This window comes from Tachyglossus aculeatus, chromosome 2 (assembly GCF_015852505.1).
Source record: "Tachyglossus aculeatus isolate mTacAcu1 chromosome 2, mTacAcu1.pri, whole genome shotgun sequence".
In the NCBI taxonomy this organism is placed as follows: domain Eukaryota; kingdom Metazoa; phylum Chordata; class Mammalia; order Monotremata; family Tachyglossidae; genus Tachyglossus; species Tachyglossus aculeatus.
Window position 1 is genome coordinate 164,193,194 of NC_052067.1, and position 19,714 is coordinate 164,212,907.

A 19,714-nucleotide genomic window follows, 5' to 3' on the forward strand; every position below is an offset into this window, starting at 1 on the left:
ATACGATTGATTGACTGATTGATCGACTCTAAAGCCCGTGCTCTTCCCACTGAGCCATGCTGAGAGACAGAGAGAGTGTTTAGTAATAATAATGATGATGGCCTTTGTTAATCAATCAATCAATCGTATTTATTGAGCGCTTCCTGTGGGCAGAGCACTGTACTAAGCGCTTGGGAAGTCCAAGTTGGCAACCTATAGAGACCCAACAGCGGGCTCACAGTCTAGGAGGGGGAGACAGACAACAAAACCAAACAGATTAACAAAAAGCGCTTACTGTGTGCGAAGCACTGTACTAAGCGCTGGTTTGCAGGCGAGCATGTGGGCAAAGAATCGCCTTTCCGTCCCCGGTGACTGGCATTTTAAGGCAGCGCGGCCCAAGGGGGAGGGGGTGAGTTCTGGAAAAAGTCAAGGGAAAAAAAAACCAGGAAGCTCAAGTTGGAAATCTCACCAAATTCCCTCTGACCCGCGGCCTAAAAGCTGACGCGCCCCTTCCAGGATCGTCGAAGGTACAATCGATCAATCAATCAATCAATCAATCGTATTTATTGAGCGCTTACTGTGTGCAGAGCACTGGACTAACCGAGCAAATGCTTAGACTCAGCTCATCCACTCCTTCATTCCCTCTTATTTATTAATGAAATCAATCCACCCATCGTATTTATTGAGAGCCTACTGTGTGCAGAGCGCTGTACTAAGCGCTTGGGAAGTACAAGTTGGCACCATGTAGAGACGGTCCCGACCCAACAGTGGGCTCACAGTCTAGAATTGTTATTATTATCATATATATCATTATATATAATAATAATAATGATGGTATTTAAGCGCTTACTATGTGCAAAGCACTGTTCTAAATATATTATATATAATAATAATAATTCCGATATAATAATAATAATGATGGCATTTATTAAGCGCTTCCTATGTGCAAAGCACTGTTCTAAGCGCTGGGGAGGTTACAAGGTGATCAGGTTGTTCCACAGGGGGCTCACAGTCTTAATCCCCATTTTACAGATGAGGTCACTGAGGCACAGAGAAGTGAAGTGACTTGCCCAAAGTCACACAGCTGACAATTGGCAGAGCTGGGATTTGAACCCGTGAACTCTGACTCCAAAGCCCGGGCTCTTTCCACTGAGCCACGCTGCTTCTCTAATATATAATATATATTATTATATATGATAATAATAATAATGATGGCATTTGTTAAGCACTTACTATGTGCAAAGCACTGTTCTACATATATTATATATAATAATAATAATTCTGATATATATAATTATATATAATATATCATAGTGTTATTATTATTCATTCATTCTATCATATTTATTGAGCGCTTACTGTGTGCAGAGCACTGTACTAAGCGCTTGGGAAGGACAAGTTGGCGACGTATAGAGACAGTCCCTACCCAACAACGGGCTCACAGTCTAGAAGGGGGAGACAGAGAACAAAACCAAACATATTAACAAAATAAAACAAATAGAATAAATCTGCACAAATAAAATAGAGTAATAAATTCATACAAACTGTGGGGTCACAGTCTAGAAGAATTATTATTATATGTATATATAATTATATAGTGTGGCTCAGTGGAAAGAGCACGGGCTTGGGAGTCAAAGGTCAAGGGTTCGAATCCCGGCTCCGCCACTTGTCTGCTGTGTGACCTTGGGCAAGTCACTTCACTTCTCTGGGCCTCAGTTACCCACATGTAAAAATGGGGATGAAGACTGTGAGCCCCCCTTGGGGCAACCTGATCACCTTGTATCCCCCCAGCGCTTAGAACAGTGCTTTGCACATAGTAAGCACTTAAATGCCATCATAATAATAATATATAATAATAATAATTCTGATATATAATTACATATATCGCTTAGAACAGTGCTTTGCACATAGTAAGCGCTTAACAAATGCCATCATCATAATAATACATAATAATAATAATTCCGATATATAATTATATATAATCTATCATATGGTATAATAATTATTATTCTGATTTATTGTATAATATATTATATATTATTATAATTATTATCATGACTATTATTCCGTTCACCTCTTCCTCCTCCTCTCCTGTCTTCCTTCGGTCAGCCCACAGGCCCGAGTTCATAAAGAAGGCTGAAAGGTAGCTGCCACAAAAACCAAAATGTTGCTTGATTCAGACAGTTATAAATATTATAGTTAATGAATAAATATCATTAATAAAAACAATAATGATGGTATTTGTTAAGCGCTTACTACGTGCAAAGCACTGTTCTAAGCACTGGGGAGGTTCCAAGGTGATCAGGTTGTCCCACTGGGGGCTCACAGTTTTAATCCCCATTTTCCAGATGAGGTCACTGAGGCCCACAGAAGTGAAGTGACTTGCCCAAAGTCACCCAGCTGACAGTTGGCAGAGCCGGGATTTGAACCCCTGACCTCTGACTCCAAAGCCTGGGCTCTTTCCACTGAGCCACGCTGCTTATAATAATAATAATAATAATGATGGTATTTGTTAAGCGCTTACTATGTGCAAAGCACTGCTCTAAGCGCTGCCCCCACGTTACAGGGCGATCAGGTTGTCCCACTGGGGGCTCACAGTTTTAATCCCCATTCTCCAGATGAGGGAACTGAGGCCCAGAGAAGTGAAGTGACTTGCCCAAAGTCACCCAGCTGACAGTTGGCAGAGCCGGGATTTGAACCCCTGACCTCTGACTCCAAAGCCCGGGCTCTTTCCACTGAGCCACGCTGTAATAAAAATAATAATAATAATAATGGCATTTATTAAGCGCTTACTATGTGCAAAGCACTGTTCTAAGCGCTGGGGAGGTTACAAGGTGATCAGGTTGTCCCACGTGGGGCTCACAGTCTCAATCCCCATTTTCCAGATGAGGTCACTGAGTCCCAGAGAAGTGAAACGACTTGCCCAAAGTCACACAGCTGACAGTTGGCGGAGCTGGGGTTTGAACCCATGACCTCTGACTCCAAAGCCCGGGCTCTTCTCCACCGAGCCACGCCGCTTCTCTAATAAAATAACTAATTAAATTATTAATTAAATTAAAAATAATCTAATCTAATCTAATCATCTAATTAAAAATAATAATGATGGTATTTGTTAAGCGCTTACTATGTGCCAAGCACTGTTCTAAGTGTTGGGGGAGATACACGGTAATCAGGCTGTCCCACGTGGGGCTCACAGTCTTAATCCCCAATTTACAGTGTTGGGGGGATACAATAATAATAATAATAATGGTGGCATTTATTAAGCGCTTACGATGTGCAAAGCTAACAGTAATAATAATGACGGCATTTATTCACTTCTCGGAGCCTCAGTTCCCTCATCTATAAAATGGGGGCGAAGACCAGGAGCCCCACGTGGGATGGGGACTGGGCCCAACACGATTATCTCGTATCTACCCCAGCGCTTAGAATAGCGCTCAGCACATAGTAAGCACTTAAATACTTAACAAAACAGAGACTATTTCAAACCCGATTATCTCGTATCTACCCCAGCGCTTCGAACAGCGCTCAGCACATAGTAAGCACTTAAATATTTAACAAAATAGGGACTGTGTCATACCCGATTATCTCGTATCTCCCCCAGCGCTCAGAACAGCGCTCAGCACATAGTAAGCACTTGAAAATTTAACAAAACAGGGACTGTGTCAAACCCGATTATCTCATATCTACCCCAGCGCTTAGAACAGCGCTCAGCACATAGTAAGCACTTAAATACTTACCAAAAAGGGACTGTGTCAAACCCAATTATCTCGCATCTGCCCCAGCGTTTAGAACAGCGCTCAGCACATAGTAAGCACTTAAATATTTAACAAAACAGAGACTGTGTCAAACCCGATTATCTCGTATCTAACCCAGCGCTTGGAATAGCGCTCAGCACATAGTAAGCACTTAAATACTTAACAAAACAGAGACTGTGTCAAACCCGATTATCTCGTATCTACCCCAGCGCTTAGAACAGCGCTCAGCACATAGTAAGCACTTAAATATTTAACAAAACAGAGACTGTGTCAAACCCGATTATCTCGTATCTACCCCAGCGCTTACAACAGCGCTCAGCACATAGTAAGCACTTAAATAACAAAACAGGGACTGTGTCAAACCCGATTATCTCGTATCTACCCCAGCGCTTAGAACAGCGCTCAGCCCATAGTAAGCACTTAAATACGTAACAATACTTCAGAGACTAAAGCGGCATGGCTCAGTGGCAAGAGCACGAGCTTGGGAGCCAGAGGTCATGGGTTCTAATCCCGGCTCCACCACATGTCTGCTGTGTGACCTCGGGCAAGTCACTTCACTTCTCTGGGCCTCAGTGCCCTCATCTGGAAAATGGGGATTAAGACTGTGAGCCCCATGTGGGACAACCTGATCACCTCGTATCTCCCCCAGAGCTTAGAACAGTGTTTTGCACATAGTAAGTGCTTAACAAATGCTATTATTATTATTATTATTATTATTATTATTATTATTATTATTATTATTATGGGTTCTAATCCCGGCTCCGCCACTTGTCAACTGTGTGACTTTGGGCAACTCACTTAACTTCTCTAGGCCACAGTGACCTCATCTGTAACATGGGGTTGAAGACCGTGAGCCCCCCGTGGGACAACCTGATCACCCTGTAACCTCCCCAGCGCTTAGAACAGTGCTTTGCACATAGTAAGCGCTTAACAAATGCCATTATTATTGTTATTATTATTATCATTATTATGGGTTCTAATCCCGGCTCCGCCACTTGTCAGCTGTGTGACTTTGGGCAACTCACTTAACTTCTCTGGGCCTCAGTGACCTCATCTGTAACATGGGGATGAAGACCGTGAGCCCCCCGTGGGACAACCTGATCACTCTGTAACCTCTCCAGTGCTTAGAACAGTGCTTTGCACATAGTAAGCGCTTAACAAATGCCATTATTATTGTTATTATTATTATCATTATTATGGGTTCTAATCCTGGCTCCGCCACTTGTCAGCTGTGTGACTTTGGGCAACTCACTTAACTTCTCTGGGCCTCAGTGACCTCATCTGTAACATGGGGATGATGACCGTGAGCCCCCCGTGGGACAACCTGATCACCCTGTAACCTCCCCGGCGCTTAGAACAGTGCTTTGCACATAGTAAGCGCTTAACAAATGCCATTATGATCATTATTATTAAGCACTTACTACGTGCAAAGCACTGTTCTAAGCGCTGGGAAGGTTACAAGGAGATCAGGTTGTCCAACCTGGGGTTCACAGTCTTTACAGATGAGATAACCGAGGCCCAGAGACGTAAAGTGACTTGCCCAAAGTCACACAGCCGCTAAGTGGCGGAGCCGGAATTAGAACCCGTGACCTCTGACTCCCAAGCCTGGGCTCTTTCCACTGAGCCATGCACTGTACTAAGCGCTTGGGAAGTACAAATCGGCAGGGGAGAGAACGTGTCTACCAACTCTATTATATTACACTCTCCCAAGTGCTTAGTACAGTGCTCTGCACGCAGTAAGTCCTACTAGACTGTGAGCCCGCTGTTGGGTAGGGACCGTCTCTATATGTTGCCAACTTGGACTTCCCAAGCGCTTAGTACAGTGCTCTGCACACAGTAAGCGCTCAATAAATACGATTGAATGAATAAGCACTCCACAAATACCACTGATCGAGTGACATCTGGGAGGAGCGCCCTGCTCCTGTAGGAAGACTTTCCCATATCGATCATATTTATTAAGCGCTTACTGAGATGTAGCGTGGCTCAGCGGAAAGAGCCCGGGCTTAGGAGTCAGAGGTCATGGGTTCAAATCCCGGCTCTAGTAATTGTCAGCTGGGTGACTTTGGACAAGTCACTTCACTTCTCTGGGCCTCAATTCCCTCATCTGGAAAATGGGGATTAAGACTGTGAGCCCCCGTGGGACAACCCGATCACCTTGTAACCTCCCCAGCACTTAGAACAGTGCTTTGCACATAGTAAGTGCTTAATAAATGCCATTATTATTATTATTATTATTATTATTATTATTATTATTATTATTATTATCTGAGCCTCAGTGACCTCATCTGGAAAATGGGGATTAAGACTGTGAGGCCCTGTGGGACAACCCAATCACCTTGTAACCTCCCCAGTGCTTAGAACAGTGCTTTGCACATAGTAAGTGCTTAATAAATGCCATTATTATTATTATTATTATTACTGGGTGCAGGGCACTGTACTAAGCGCTTGGGAGAGCACAATATAACACACATATTCCCTGCCCACAAGGACCCGAACGCCTACTGGGACCTGAAAGGACTCCTGGAATAAGGTGATTTGTTTGTTTAATCTTCATAATAATAATAAGGATGATGGCATTTGTTAAGCGCTTACTATGTACAAAGCACTGTTCTAAGCACTGGGGGGATACAAGGTGATCAGGTGGTCCCACGTGGGGCTCACAGTCTTAATCCCCATTTTCCAGATGAGGGAACTGAGGCTCAGAGAATAATAATAATAATAATAATGGCATTTATTAAGCGCTTACTATGGGCAAAGCACTGTTCTAAGCGCTGGGGAGGTTACAAGGTGATCAGGTTGTCCCACGTGGGGCTCACAGTCTTCATCCCCATTTTACAGATGAGGGAACTGAGGCTCAGAGAATAATAATAATAATAATAATAATAATGGCATTTATTAAGTGCTTACTATGTACAAAGCACTGTTCTAAGCGATGGGGAGGTTACAAGGTGATCAGGATTTCCCACGTGGGGCTCACAGTCTTAATCCCCATTTTCCAGATGAGGGAACTGAGGCTCAGAGAATAATAATAAAAATAATAATAATAATAATAATAATAATAATAGCATTTATTAAGCGCTTACTATGTGCAAAGCACTGTTCTAAGCGCTGGGGAGGTTACAAGGTGATCAGGTTTTCCCACGTGGGGCTCACAGTCTTAATCCCCATTTTCCAGATGAGGGAACTGAGGCTCAGAGAAGTGAAGTGCCTTGCCCGAGGTCACACAGCGGACATGTGGCGGAGCCGGGATTCGAACCCATGACCTCTGACTCCAAAGCCCGGGCTCTCTCCCCTGAACCCCGCTGCTTCTCGAAATGGGGATGAAGACTGTGAGCCCCATGTAGGACGGGACCGCGTCCAACCTGCTGAGCTTGTATCTGCCCCAGCGCTTAGACCAGTCCTTGGCACACAGGAAGCGCTTAACAAATACCATAATTATTATAATTATTATTATTATTATTGCTACTAAATAAACGACGGTTATGGACCTAAGTGCTGTACGGCTGGGATAAATGCCATTATTATTGTGCTTTCCAAGCGCTCAGTCCAGTGCTCTGCACACAGGAAGTTCTCAGTAAATCCGATGGAATGGATGAATATCCTGTATATATGCATGTACCAGTATATATGTTTGTACGTATTTATTACTCTATTTTATTTGTACATATTTATTCTATTTATTTTATTTTGTTAATATGTTTTGTTGTCTGTCTCCCCCTAAGAGACTGTGAGCCCGCTGTTGGGTAGGGACCGTTTCTAGATGTCGCCAACTTGGACTTCCCAAGCGCTCAGTCCAGTGCTCTGCACACAGGGAGCGCTCAATAAATACGATTGAATGAATGAATGAATGCCATTATTATTATTATTATTATTATTCTCTGGGCCTCAGTTCCCTCCTCTGTCAAATGGGGATGAAGACCGTGAGCCCCACAGGGGACAACCTCATCACCTTGTAACCTCCCCAGCGCTTAGAACGGTGCTTGGCACATAGTAAGTGCCTAATAAATGCCATTATTATTGTTATTGTGCTTGCCAAGCGCTCAGTCCAGTGCTCTGCACACAGGAAGCGCTCAGCAAATCCAATGGAACGGATGAATATCCTGTATATAGCCCACTGTTGGGTAGGGACCGTCTCTATATGTTGCCAATTTGTACTTCCCAAGCGCTTAGTACAGTGCTCTGCACACAGTAAGCGCTCAATAAATACGATTGATGATGTATATATGTTTGGACGTATTTATTACTCTATTTGTTTATTTATTTTACTTGTACATATCTATTCTATTTATTTTCTTTTGTTAATACGTTTGGTTTTGTTGTCTGTCTCCCCCTTCTAGACTGTGAGCCCGCTGTCGGGTAGGGACCGTTTCTAGATGTTGCCAACTTGGACTTCCCAAGCGCTTAGTCCAGTGCTCTGCACACAGTAAGCGCTCAATAAATACGACTGATTGATTGATTGATTGATTGGGGGCGGTGAATAAAGGGACCTAGTCAGGGTGACGCAGAAGGGAGTGGGGGAAAAAGTGGAAGAAAGCGACAACTGGGTACCAAGGGCAAAATGGCTCTTGAAGAAAATAATCCCTGACGGCGCCGGGGGAATTCGGTCTAAAAATAAAGCGTTCCCATTTTAGTCGTCGGAAAACAAAAATTCCCCGGCGCAGTTGGGAGGAACGAAAGCCACGGTGAAAAACCCGGCTTTGATGGACTTCTGAAAGACACAATTATTTGAAGTCAATCCCCGAAAAAAGACTACACCCTGCTCCAATTACGAGGGCATCCCGTTCATTACTTTAAGCGCTTAGTACAGTGCTCTGCGCACAGTAAGCGCTCAATAAATACGATTGATGATTACTTTGAGAAGATGAGGGAAACGGTTCTTGTCATTCAAGATTTTCTCGGTAGAGAAAGAACGTACTTCCCAAGCGCTTAGTACGGTGCTCTGCACACAGTAAGCGCTCAATAAATACGATTTTATTTTGTTAGTATGTTTGGTTTTGTTCTCTGTCTCCCCCTTTTAGACTGTGAGCCCCCTGTTGGGTAGGGACTGTCTCTAGATGTTGCCAATTTGTACTTCCCAAGCGCTTAGTACAGTGCTCTGCACATAGTAAGCGCTCAATAAATACGATTGATGATGATGATGATGATGAAACCCGGACAGCTTAGTCGGTAGAGCATCAGACTTTTAATCTGAGGGTCCAGGGTTCAAGTCCCTGTTCGGGCGGATTGTTCTTTTTTTTTTTTAAGCGCTTAGTACAGTGCTCTGCACACAGTAAGCGCTCAATAAATACGATTGATTGATTATTAATAACTTCTCTGCCTCAGTTTCCTCAACTGCAAAATGGGGGTACCTGTTCTCCCTCCTACATAGATGGGGAGTCTCATGGGGGACAAGGATTGCGTCTACCCCAGCTCTTAGAAAAGTGCATGACCAAAAGCGCTTACCAAATAACATAATAATTAGTATTATTATGAGGCAAAGGGCTAGTAATAGTAATAATAGGCCCGTTGTTGGGTGGGGAACGTCTCTTTGCGTTGCCAAGTTGTACTTCCCAAGCGCTTAGTACAGTGCTCTGCACACAGTAAGCGCTCAATAAATACGACTGAATGGATGAATGAAGGAAGCCTGGATAGCTCAGTCGGTAGAGCATCAGAGGGTCCAGGGTTCAAGCCCCTGTGTGGGTGGATTGTTCTTTTTTTTTTTAAGCGCTTAGTACAGTGCTCTGCACACAGTAAGTGCTCAATAAATACGATTGATTGATTGATTGATTATTATTAATAACTTTTCTCTGCCTCAGTTTCCTCAACTGCAAAATGGGGGGACCTGTTCTCCCTCCTACATAGATGGGGAGTCTCATGGGGGACAAGGATTGCGTCTACCCCAGCTCTTAGAAAAGTGCTTGACCAATAGCGCTTACCAAATAACACAATAATCAGTATTATTATGAGGCAAAGGGCTAGTAATAGTAATAACAGGCCCGTTGTTGGGTGGGGACCGTCTCTATGCGTTGCCAAATTGTACTTCCCAAGCGCTTAGTACAGTGCTCTGCCCACAGTAAGCGCTCCACAAATATGACTGAATATCAATCGATAATAATAATAATAATAATAATAATAACAATGGCATTTATTAAACGCTTACTATGTGCAAAGCACTGTTCTAAGCGCTGGGGAGGTTGCAAGGTGATCAGGTTGTTCCACGTGGGGCTCACAGCCTTAATCCCCATTTTACAGATGGGGTAACTGAGGCCCAGAGAAGTGAAGTGACTGGCCCAAAGTCACACAGCTGACAACTGGCGGGGCCGGCGTTTGAACCCATGACCTCTGACTCCAAAGCCCGGGCTCTTTTCCACTGAGCCACGGATGGCATTTATGGAGCACTTGTACTGTACTGAGCGCTTGGGAGAGTACAAGGAGAAGCAGCGTGGCTCAGTGGAAAAGAGCCCGGGCTTTGGAGTCAGAGGTCGTGGGTTCAAATCCCGGCTCCGCCACTTGTCAGCTGGGTGACTCTGGGCAAGTCACTTCACTTCTCTGGGCCTCAGTTCCCTCACCTGTAAAATGGGGATTTGGACTGTGAGCCCCCCTTGGGACAACCTGATCACCCTGTAACCTCCCCAGCGCTTAGAACAGTGCTTTGCACATAGTAAGCGCTTAATAAATGCTATCATTATTATTATATTAATTCTATTTATTTATATTGATGCCTGCTTACTTGTTTGGATGCCTGTCTTCCCGCCTCTAGACTCTAGCCCGGAGTGGGCAGGGACTGTCTCTCTTTATTGCTGTATTGTGCTTTCCAAGCGCTTAGTACAGTGCTCTGCCCACAGTGAGCGCTCAATAAATACGACTGAATGAATGAAAGAATTGGTAGACAGGGAGCTTGCAGTCCAGAGGGTGGCCTAGTGGAAAAACCACAGGTCTGGATGTCAGAGGACCTGGGTTCTAATCCTGAATCCACCACACGCCTGCTCTGTGACCTTGGGCAAATCACTTCATTTCTCTGTGCCTCAGTCACCTATATAATCATCATAATAATGATGGTATTTGTTAAGTGCTTACTATGTGCGAAGCACTGTTCTAAGCGCTGGGGGGATATTATAATAATAATAATAATAATAATAACAATGGCATTTATTAAGCACTTACTATGTGCAAAGCACTGTTCTAAGTGCTGGGGGGATATAATAATAATAATAATAATGGCATTTATTAAGCGCTTACTATGTGCAAAGCACTGTTCTAAGCCCTGGGGAGGCTACAAGGTGATCAGGTTGTCCCATGGGGGGCTCACAGACAATCCCCATTTTCCAGATGAGGTAACTGAGGCGCAGAGAAGTTAAGTGGCCTGCCCAAGGTCATGCAGCTGACAAGTGGCGGGGCCAGCATTCGAACCCATGACCTCTGACTCCCAAGCCCGGGCTCTTTCTACTGAGCCACGCTGCAGGTTGTCCCCCGTGGGGCTCGCAGTCTTAATCCCCATTTTCCAGATGAGGTAACTGAGGCGCAGAGAAGTTAAGTGGCCTGCCCAGGGTCACACAGCTGGCAAGTGGCGGGGCCAGCATTCGAACCCATGACCTCTGACTCCCAAGCCCGGGCTCTCTCCATTGAGCCACGCTGCTTCTCTCTATATATGCAAAATGGGGACTCAATATCGGGGATGGGACGGACCCACTGAGAGCCTCATATCCGACAATGACTCTTCCCGCCTTCCCCCTTTCTTTTGATGGCATTTATTAAGCGCTTACTATGTGCAAAGCACTGTTCTAAGCGCTGGGGAGGCTACAATCAATCAATCAATCAATCAATCAAACAAGGTTACCAGGTTGTCCCACGGGGGGCTCACAGTCAATCCCCATTTTCCGGATGTGGTAACTGAGGCTCAGAGACGTGAAGTGACTTGTCCAAAGTCACACAGCTGACAACTGGCGGAGCAGGGATTTGAATCCATGACCACTGACTCCAAAGCCCGGGCTCTTTCTACTGAGCCACGCTGCAGGTTGTCCCCCGTGGGGCTCGCAGTCTTAATCCCCATTTTCCAGATGAGGTAACTGAGGCGCAGGGAAGTTAAGTGGCCTGCCCAAGGTCACGCAGCTGACAAGTGGCGGGGCCAGCATTCGAACCCATGACCTCTGACTCCCAAGCCCGGGCTCTTTCCACTGAGCCACGCTGCTTCTCTCTACATATGGAAAATGGGGATTCGATATCGGGGACGGGGGGCGACGGGACGGACCCACTGAGAGCCTCATATCCGACAATGACTCTTCCCCCCCCCCCCCTTTTCTCGATGGCATTTATTAAGCGCTTACTATGTGCAAAGCACTGTTCTAAGCGCTGAGCACTGTTCTATGCTATGTTCTATGCTATATGTTGCCAACTTGGACTTCTCAAGCGCTTAGTACGGTGCTCTGCACACAGTAAGCGCTCAATAAATACGATTGTTTGATTGATTGATTCTAAGCCCTTCAAGGCCTTATCGAGGGCCCACCTCCTCCAAGGGGCCTTCCCTGCTTAAGCCTTCCTTTCCTCCTCTCCCACTCCCTTCCGCGTCACTTTGACTCGCTTCCTTTATTCACCCCCCTCCCAGCCCCACAGCACACATTTATTTATATTAATGACTCTCACCCCCGCTAGACTGCAAACTATACTCTCCCAAGCGCTTAGCACAGTGCTCTGCACCCAGTAAGCGCTCAATAAATACGATTGAATGAATGAATGAATGAACCCAGGTCCTTCGATTCCCAAGCCTGTGCCAGTAAGCCGGGTTGCTTCTACTTTGCATGCCGGGGAGGGGAGGGGAGGTGCCCAGCTAATAATAATTATTATTATTATTATTTTGGTATTTGTTCATTCATTCATTCATTCAATCGTATTTATTGAGTGCTTACTGTGTGCAGAGCACTGTACTAAGCGCTTGGGAAGTCCAAGTTGGCAACATCTAGAGACGGTCCCTACCCAACAGCGGGCTCACAGTCTAGAAGGGGGAGACAGACAGCAAAACAAAACATTCATTCATTCAATGTATTTATTGAGTGCTTACAGTGTGCAGAGCACTGTACTAAGTGCTTGGGAAGTCCAAGTTGGCAACATCTAGAGACGATCCCTACCCAACAGCGGGCTCACGGTCTAGAAGGGGGAGACAGACAACAAAGCAAAACATTTTAACGAAATAAAATGAATAGAATAAATATGTACAAATAAAATAGAGTAATAAATCCGTACAAACATATATACATATATACAGGTGGTGTGGGGAGGGGCAGGAGGTAAGGCAGGGGGAGGGGGAGGAGGGGGTCACCTTTGTTAAAGGGGGGTCATTTGTTAAGCGCTTACTCTGTGCCAAGCACTGTTCTAAGCGCTGGGGGAGATACAAGGTGATCAGGTTGTCCCACGGGGGGCTCACAGTCTTCATCCCCATTTTACAGATGAGGGAACTGAGGGCCAGAGAAGTCAAGTGACTTGCCCAAAGTCACACAGCTGACAAGTGGCAGAGCCGGGATTTGAACCCCTGACCTCTGACTCCCAAGCCCGGGCTCTTTCCACTGAGCCACGCTGCTTCTCTATGCACAACCTGCCTGACAGTCCCTGAAGCTGAGGTTTGGGGGAGTCCAATCATCATCATCAATCGTATTTATTGAGCGCTTACTGTGTGCAGAGCACTGTACTAAGCGCTTAACAATGAACCACCTGGTCCACCTCAGGACCACCAGGGCGGGGGAGAGCCGTATGGCCTAGTGGCTAGAGCCCCCTGGGAGTCAGAAGGTCATGTGTTTAATAATAATAATAATAATAATTAATAATAATAATAATAATAATAATAATGTTGGTATTTGTTAAGCGCTTACTATGTACCAAGCACTGTTCTAAGCGTTGGGGTAGATACAAGGTGATCAGGTTGTCCTACGCGGGGCTCACAGTCTTAATCCCCATTTTACAGATGAGGGAATTGAGGAGCAGAGAAGTGAAGTGACTTGCCCAAGTTACCCAGCTGACAAGCGGCGGAGCCGGGATTAGAACCCATGACTTCTGACTCCCAAGCCCGGGCTCTTTCCACTTTGTCTGCTGGGTGACCCTGGGCAAGTCACTTGACATCTCTGTGCCTCAGTTACCTCAACTGTAAAATGGGGGTTGGGACTGTGAGCCCCATGTGGGACAGGGACCCTGTCCGACCTGATATGCTTGTATCCACCCCCGGTGCTTAGTACAGTGCCTGGAACATAGTAAGCACTTAACGAATACTATAGTAATTCTTCTAGACTGTGAGCCCACTGTTGGGTAGGGACCGTCTCTATATGTTGCCAACTTGTACTTCCCAAGCGCTTAGTACAGTGCTCCGCATACAGTAAGCGCTCAATAAATACGATTGATTAATTGGTTGATTTTTACGGACACGCCACCGCACAAGCCTAACAGTAATAATTATAATGAGGGTTCTTCCTAAGTGCTTACTATGTGTCAAGCACTGTTAATAATAATAATGGCATTTGTTAAGCGCTTACTATGTGCAGAGCACTGTTCTAAGCGCTGGGGTAGATTCATTCATTCAATCGTATTTACTGAGCACTTACTGTGTGCAGAGCATTGGACTAAGCGCTTGGGAAGTCCAAGTTGGCAACATACAGAGACGGTCCCTACCCAATAGTGGGCTCACAGTCTAGAAGGGGGAGACAGACAACAAAACAAAACATATTAACAAAATAAACAGAATATGTACAAATAAAATTAATAAATTGGGTAATAAATGCATACAAACATATATCCATATATCCAGGTGCTGCGGGGAGGGGAAGGAGGTAAGGAGTGGGCGATGGGGAGGGAGAGGAGGGGGAGAGGAAGGAGGGAAATTAGTTAATCAGGTTGGACACAGTCCCTGCCCCACACGGAGCTAACACTCTTAATCCCCATTTTACAGATGAGGTAACTGAAGCCCAGAGAAGTGAAGTTCATTCATTCAGTCGTATTTATTGGACACCTAATTTGTGCAGAGCACTGGACTAAGCACTTGGGACAGTACAATAAAACAGTAAACATTCATTCATTCAATCGCATTTATTGAGCGCTTACTGTGTGCAGAGCACTGTACCTGATCACCCTGTAACCTCCCCAGCACTTAGAACTGTGCTTTGCACATAGTAAGCGCTTAGTAAATGCCATGATTATTATTATTATTATTATTACTAAGTGCTGGGGAAGTCCAAGTTGGCAACATCTAGAGACGGTCCCTACCCAACAGCGGGCTCACAGTCTAGAAGGGGGAGACAGACAACAAAACCAAACATATTAACAAGATAAAATAAATAGAGTAAATATGTACAAATAAAATAGAGTAATAGATATGAACAAACATATATACATCTAGACAGGTGCTGTGGATGCTTGGACGTCACCCCTTCGGCGCCGGAGCACACCGAGCATGCACAGACCTCCAAAGGCCGGGCCGGCCGGCCGAGGCTGAGCATGCGCGGATGTTGCCTGGAACATAGCAAGCACTTAACGAATACTATATTTATTCTTTTTATGGACACCCCACCCCACAAGCCTACAAGTAATAATTATAATTATAATATATACCTGTATATATGTATATATGTTTGTACATATTTATTTCTGTATTTATTTATTTATTTATTTTACTTGTACATATCTATTCTATTTATTTTATTATCTTGGTATGTTTGGTTTTGTTCTCTGTCTCCCCCTTTTAGACTTTGAGCCCACTATTGGGTAGAGACTGTCTCTATTACGTTGCCAACTTGGACTTCCCAAGCGCTTAGTACAGTGCTCTGCACATAGTAAGCGCTCAATCAATACGATTGATGATGCTGATAATGAGGGTTCTTGCTAAGTGCTTACTATGTGTCAAGCACTGGTCTAAGCGCTGGGGTAGATACAAGTTAATCAGGTTGCACACAGACCCCGTCCCGCAAGGAGCTAACGCTCTGAATCCCCATTATACAAATGAGGTAACTGAAGCCCAGAGAAGTGAAGTTCATTCATTCAGTCGTATTTATTGGACACTTAATTTGTGCAGAGCACTGGACTAAGCGCTTGGAACAGTACAATAAAACAGTAAACATTCATTCATTCATTCAATAGAAGCAGGGTGGCTCAGTGGAAAGAGCCTGGGCTTTGGAGTCAGAGGTCACGGGTTCATATCCCAGCTTCGCTAATTGTCAGCTGTGTGACTTTGGGCAAGTCACTTCACTTCTCTGGGCCTCAGTTACCTCATCTGGAAAATGGGGATTAAGAATGTGAACCCCCGATGGGACAACCTGATCACCTTGTCACCTCCCGAGCGCTTAGAACAGTGCTTTGCCCATAGTAAGCGCTTAATAAATGCCATCATTATTATTACTGTGTGCAGAGCACTGGACTAAGCGCTTGGGAGAGTACAATAAAACAGTAAACATTCATTCATTCATTCATTCAATCGTATTTATTGAGCGCTTACTGTGTGCAGAGCACTGTACTAAGCGCTTGGGAAGTCCAAGTTGGCAACATATAGAGATGGTCCCTACCCAACAGCAGGCTCACAGTCTAGAAGGGGGAGACAGACAACAAAACAAAGCATATTAACAAAATAAAATAAATATGTACAAATAAAATAAATAAATCGAGTAATAAATGCGTACAAACATATATCCATATATCCAGGTGCTGTGGGGAAGGGAAGGAGGTAAGGCGGGGCGATGGGGAGGGAGAGGAGGGGGGGAGGAAGGAGGGAAATTAGTTAATCAGGTTGGACATAGTCCCTATCCCACATGGAGCTAATGCTCTTAATCCCCATTTTACAAATGAGGTAACTGATGCCCAGAAAAGTGAAGTTCATTCATTCAGTCATATTTATTGGACATTTAATTTGTGCAGAGCACTGGACTAAGCACTTGGGACAGTACAATAAAACAGTAAACATTCATTCATTCATGCAATCGTATTTATTGAGCACTTACTGTGTGCAGAACACTGGACTAAGTGCTTGGGAGAGTACAATCAAACAGTAAACATTCATTCATTCCTTCATTCAGTTGTATTTATTGAGCGCTTACTGTGTGCAGAGCACTGGACTAAGCGCTTGGGAAGTACAAGTTGGCAACATACAGAGACGGTCCCTACCCAACAGCGGGCTCACGGTCTAGAAGGGGGAGACAGACAACAAAACATATTAACAAGATAAAATAAATAGAATAAATATGTACAAATAAAATAAATAGAGTAATAAATGCATACAAACATATATACATATATACAGGTGCTGTGGGGAAGGGAAGGAGGTAAGGCGGGGGGATGGGGCGGGAGAGGAAGGAGGGGGCTCAGTCTGGGAAGGCCTCGTGGAGGAGGTGGGCTCTCAGTAGGGCTTTGTTAAGCGCTTACTATGTGCCGGGCACTGCGCTAAGTGCTGGGATAAATACAAGCCAGGCAGTCAGGTTGGATCCAGTCCCTGTCCCGCATGGGGCTCACAATCTTAATCCCCATTTTACAGACGAGGGAACTGAGGCCCAGGGAAGTGACTTGCCCAAGGCCACACAGCACGACTGTGAGCCCACTGTTGGGTAGGGACCGTCTCTAGATGTTGCCAACTTGTACTTCCCAAGCGCTTAGTACAGTGCTCTGCACACAGTAAGCGCTCAATAACTATGATTGATTGATTGATTGATTGGGTCCTTGCTGGTCCCCATCAACCTTGGCCCATTTTGCAGAGGAGGAAAGGGCCGCAACCTTGGAGATTCTTGATTATCCGCATTTCCCAATCAATCAATCAATCGTACTTATTGAGCGCTTACTATGTGCAGAGCACTGTACTAAGTGCTTGAGAAGTCCAAGTTGGCAACATAAAGAGACGGCCCCTACCCAAAAGTGGGCTCACAGTCTAGAAGGGGGAGACAGAGAACAAAACCAAACATATTAACAAAATAAAATAAGTAGAATAGATACGTACAAGTAAAATGAATAGAGTAATAAATATTACTCAGGGAAGCAGCGTGGCTCAGTGGAAAGAGCCTGGGCTTTGGAGTCAGAGGTCATGGGTTCAAATCCCCGTCCCGCCAATTGTCAGCTGTGTGACTCTGGGCAAGTCACTTCACTTCTCTGGGCCTCAGTTACCTCATCTGTAAAATGGGGATTAAGACAGTGAGCCCCCCGTGGGACAACCTGATCACCTTGTAACCCCCCCCCCAGCGCTTAGAACAGTGCTTTGCACATAGTAAGCGCTTAATAAATGCCATTATTATTATTATATGTACAAGCATATATACATATATACCCTCTCCCCTTCGTCCCCCTCTCCATCCCCCCATCTAACCTCCTTCCCTTCCCCACAGCACCTGCATATATGCATAGATGTTTGTACATATTTATTACTCTATTTATTTATTTATTTTACTTGTACCTATCTATTCTATTTATTTCATTTTGTTAGTATGTTTGGTTTTGTTCTCTGTCTCCCCCTTTTAGACTGTGAGCCCACTGGTGGGTAGGGACCGTCTCTATATGTTGCCAGCTTGTACTTCCCAAGTGCTTAGTACAGTGCTCTGCACACAGTAAGCGCTCAATAAATACCATTGATTGATTGATTGATTGGGAAGTACAAGTTGGCAACATACAGAGACAGTCCCTACCCAACAGTGGGCTCACAGTCTAGTCAGCTGTGTGACCCTGGGCAAGTCACTTCACTTCTCTGTGCCTCAGTTCCCTCACCTGTAAAATGGGGATGAAGACTGTGAGCCCCACGTGGGACAACCTGATCACTTTGTATCCTCCCAGTGCTTAGAACAGTGCTCTGCACACAGTAAGCGCTTAACAAATGCCATCATCCTCATCACCATCACTCTCCCAAGCGCTCAGCGCAGTGCTCCGCACAGCGCTGACTGACTGATGGAGTGGTACACGATCGTTAGATTGGACTGGGCCAGTCTTCTAGCCTGTGAGCCCACTGTTGGGTAGGGGCTGTCTCTATACGTTGCCAACTTGTCCTTCCCAAGCGCTTAGTACAGTGCTCTGCACACAGTAAGCGCTCAATAAATACGACTGATTGATTGATTGATCGACACGGGAGACGAGCGAGAACCGTCAGTGTGCCACGGCTCCTCGCTCAATCCTTCCTCCCCATTCTTGCCACTCTCAGACCCTCCCCGCTTTCAAAGCCCTCTTGAAAATCCATTTCTTCTTTTGTGCCCGCGATATGAAGCGCTCACCCTGTGCCAGGCACTGTTCTGAACGCCGGGGTTGATACAAGATAATCCGGTTGGACACAGTCCCTGCCATTCATTCACTCGATCGTATTTACCGAGCGCTTACTGTGTGCGGAGCGCCGTACTAAGCGCTTGGGAAGTACAAGTCGGCAACATTTTAGACTGTGAGCCCACTGTTGGGTAGGGACCGTCTCTATATGAAGCAGCGTGGCTTAGTGGAAAGAGCCCGGGCTTTGGAGTCAGAGGTCTTGGGTTCAAATCCTGACTCTGCCAACTGTCAGCTGGGTGACTTTGGGCAAGTCACTTAACTTCTCTGCGCCTCAGTTACCTTATCTCTAAAATGGGGATTAAAACTGTGAGCCCCATGTGGGACAACCTGATCACCCTGTAACCTCCCCAGCGCTTAGAACAGTGCTTTGCACATAGTAAGCGCTTAATAAATGCCATCATTATTATTATTATTATATGTTGCCGACTTGGACTTCCCAGGCACTTAGTACAGTGCTCTGCACACAGTAAGCGCTCAATAAATACGATTGATTGATTGATTGCTATAGAGGCGGTACCGCAAGGGGCTCATGGTCTTAATCCCCACTTGACAGATGAAGGAACTGAGGCAGAGGAGAGTAAAGTGACCCGCCCAAGGTCACCCAGCAGACAGGTGAAAGAGCCGGGACCAGAACTAGGGTTCTAGTCCCCGGGTCCTTCTGATTCTCAAGCCCAGGCTCTGTGATAGACCCCCCCAAATCTGAGAAGTAGCACGGCTTAGTGGACAAAGTCCGGGCTTGGGAGTCAGAG

The 19,714-nt window shown here is 45.3% G+C and overlaps 1 protein-coding gene and 1 non-coding gene across 4 annotated transcripts in view; one reads left to right on the top strand and one right to left on the bottom strand.

The window, feature by feature from the left end:
* The window catches only part of STK38L (serine/threonine kinase 38 like), a 177,764-nt gene that overhangs the window by 137,195 nt on the left and 20,855 nt on the right, over positions 1-19,714 (bottom strand). Inside the window, exon 1 of one of the 3 annotated variants that reach the window (XM_038772834.1) lies at positions 275-294. The exons of the other annotated variants lie outside the window; for them this stretch is intronic. The gene's annotated coding sequence lies outside the window, so the exon portion shown is untranslated. Of the gene's footprint in view, positions 1-274; positions 295-19,714 lie in introns of those variants that run through there. 3 annotated transcript variants of the gene reach the window in all.
* Positions 8,883-8,955, top strand: TRNAK-UUU. Its single transcript has one exon. It is a non-coding gene; the product is annotated as a tRNA-Lys (tRNA).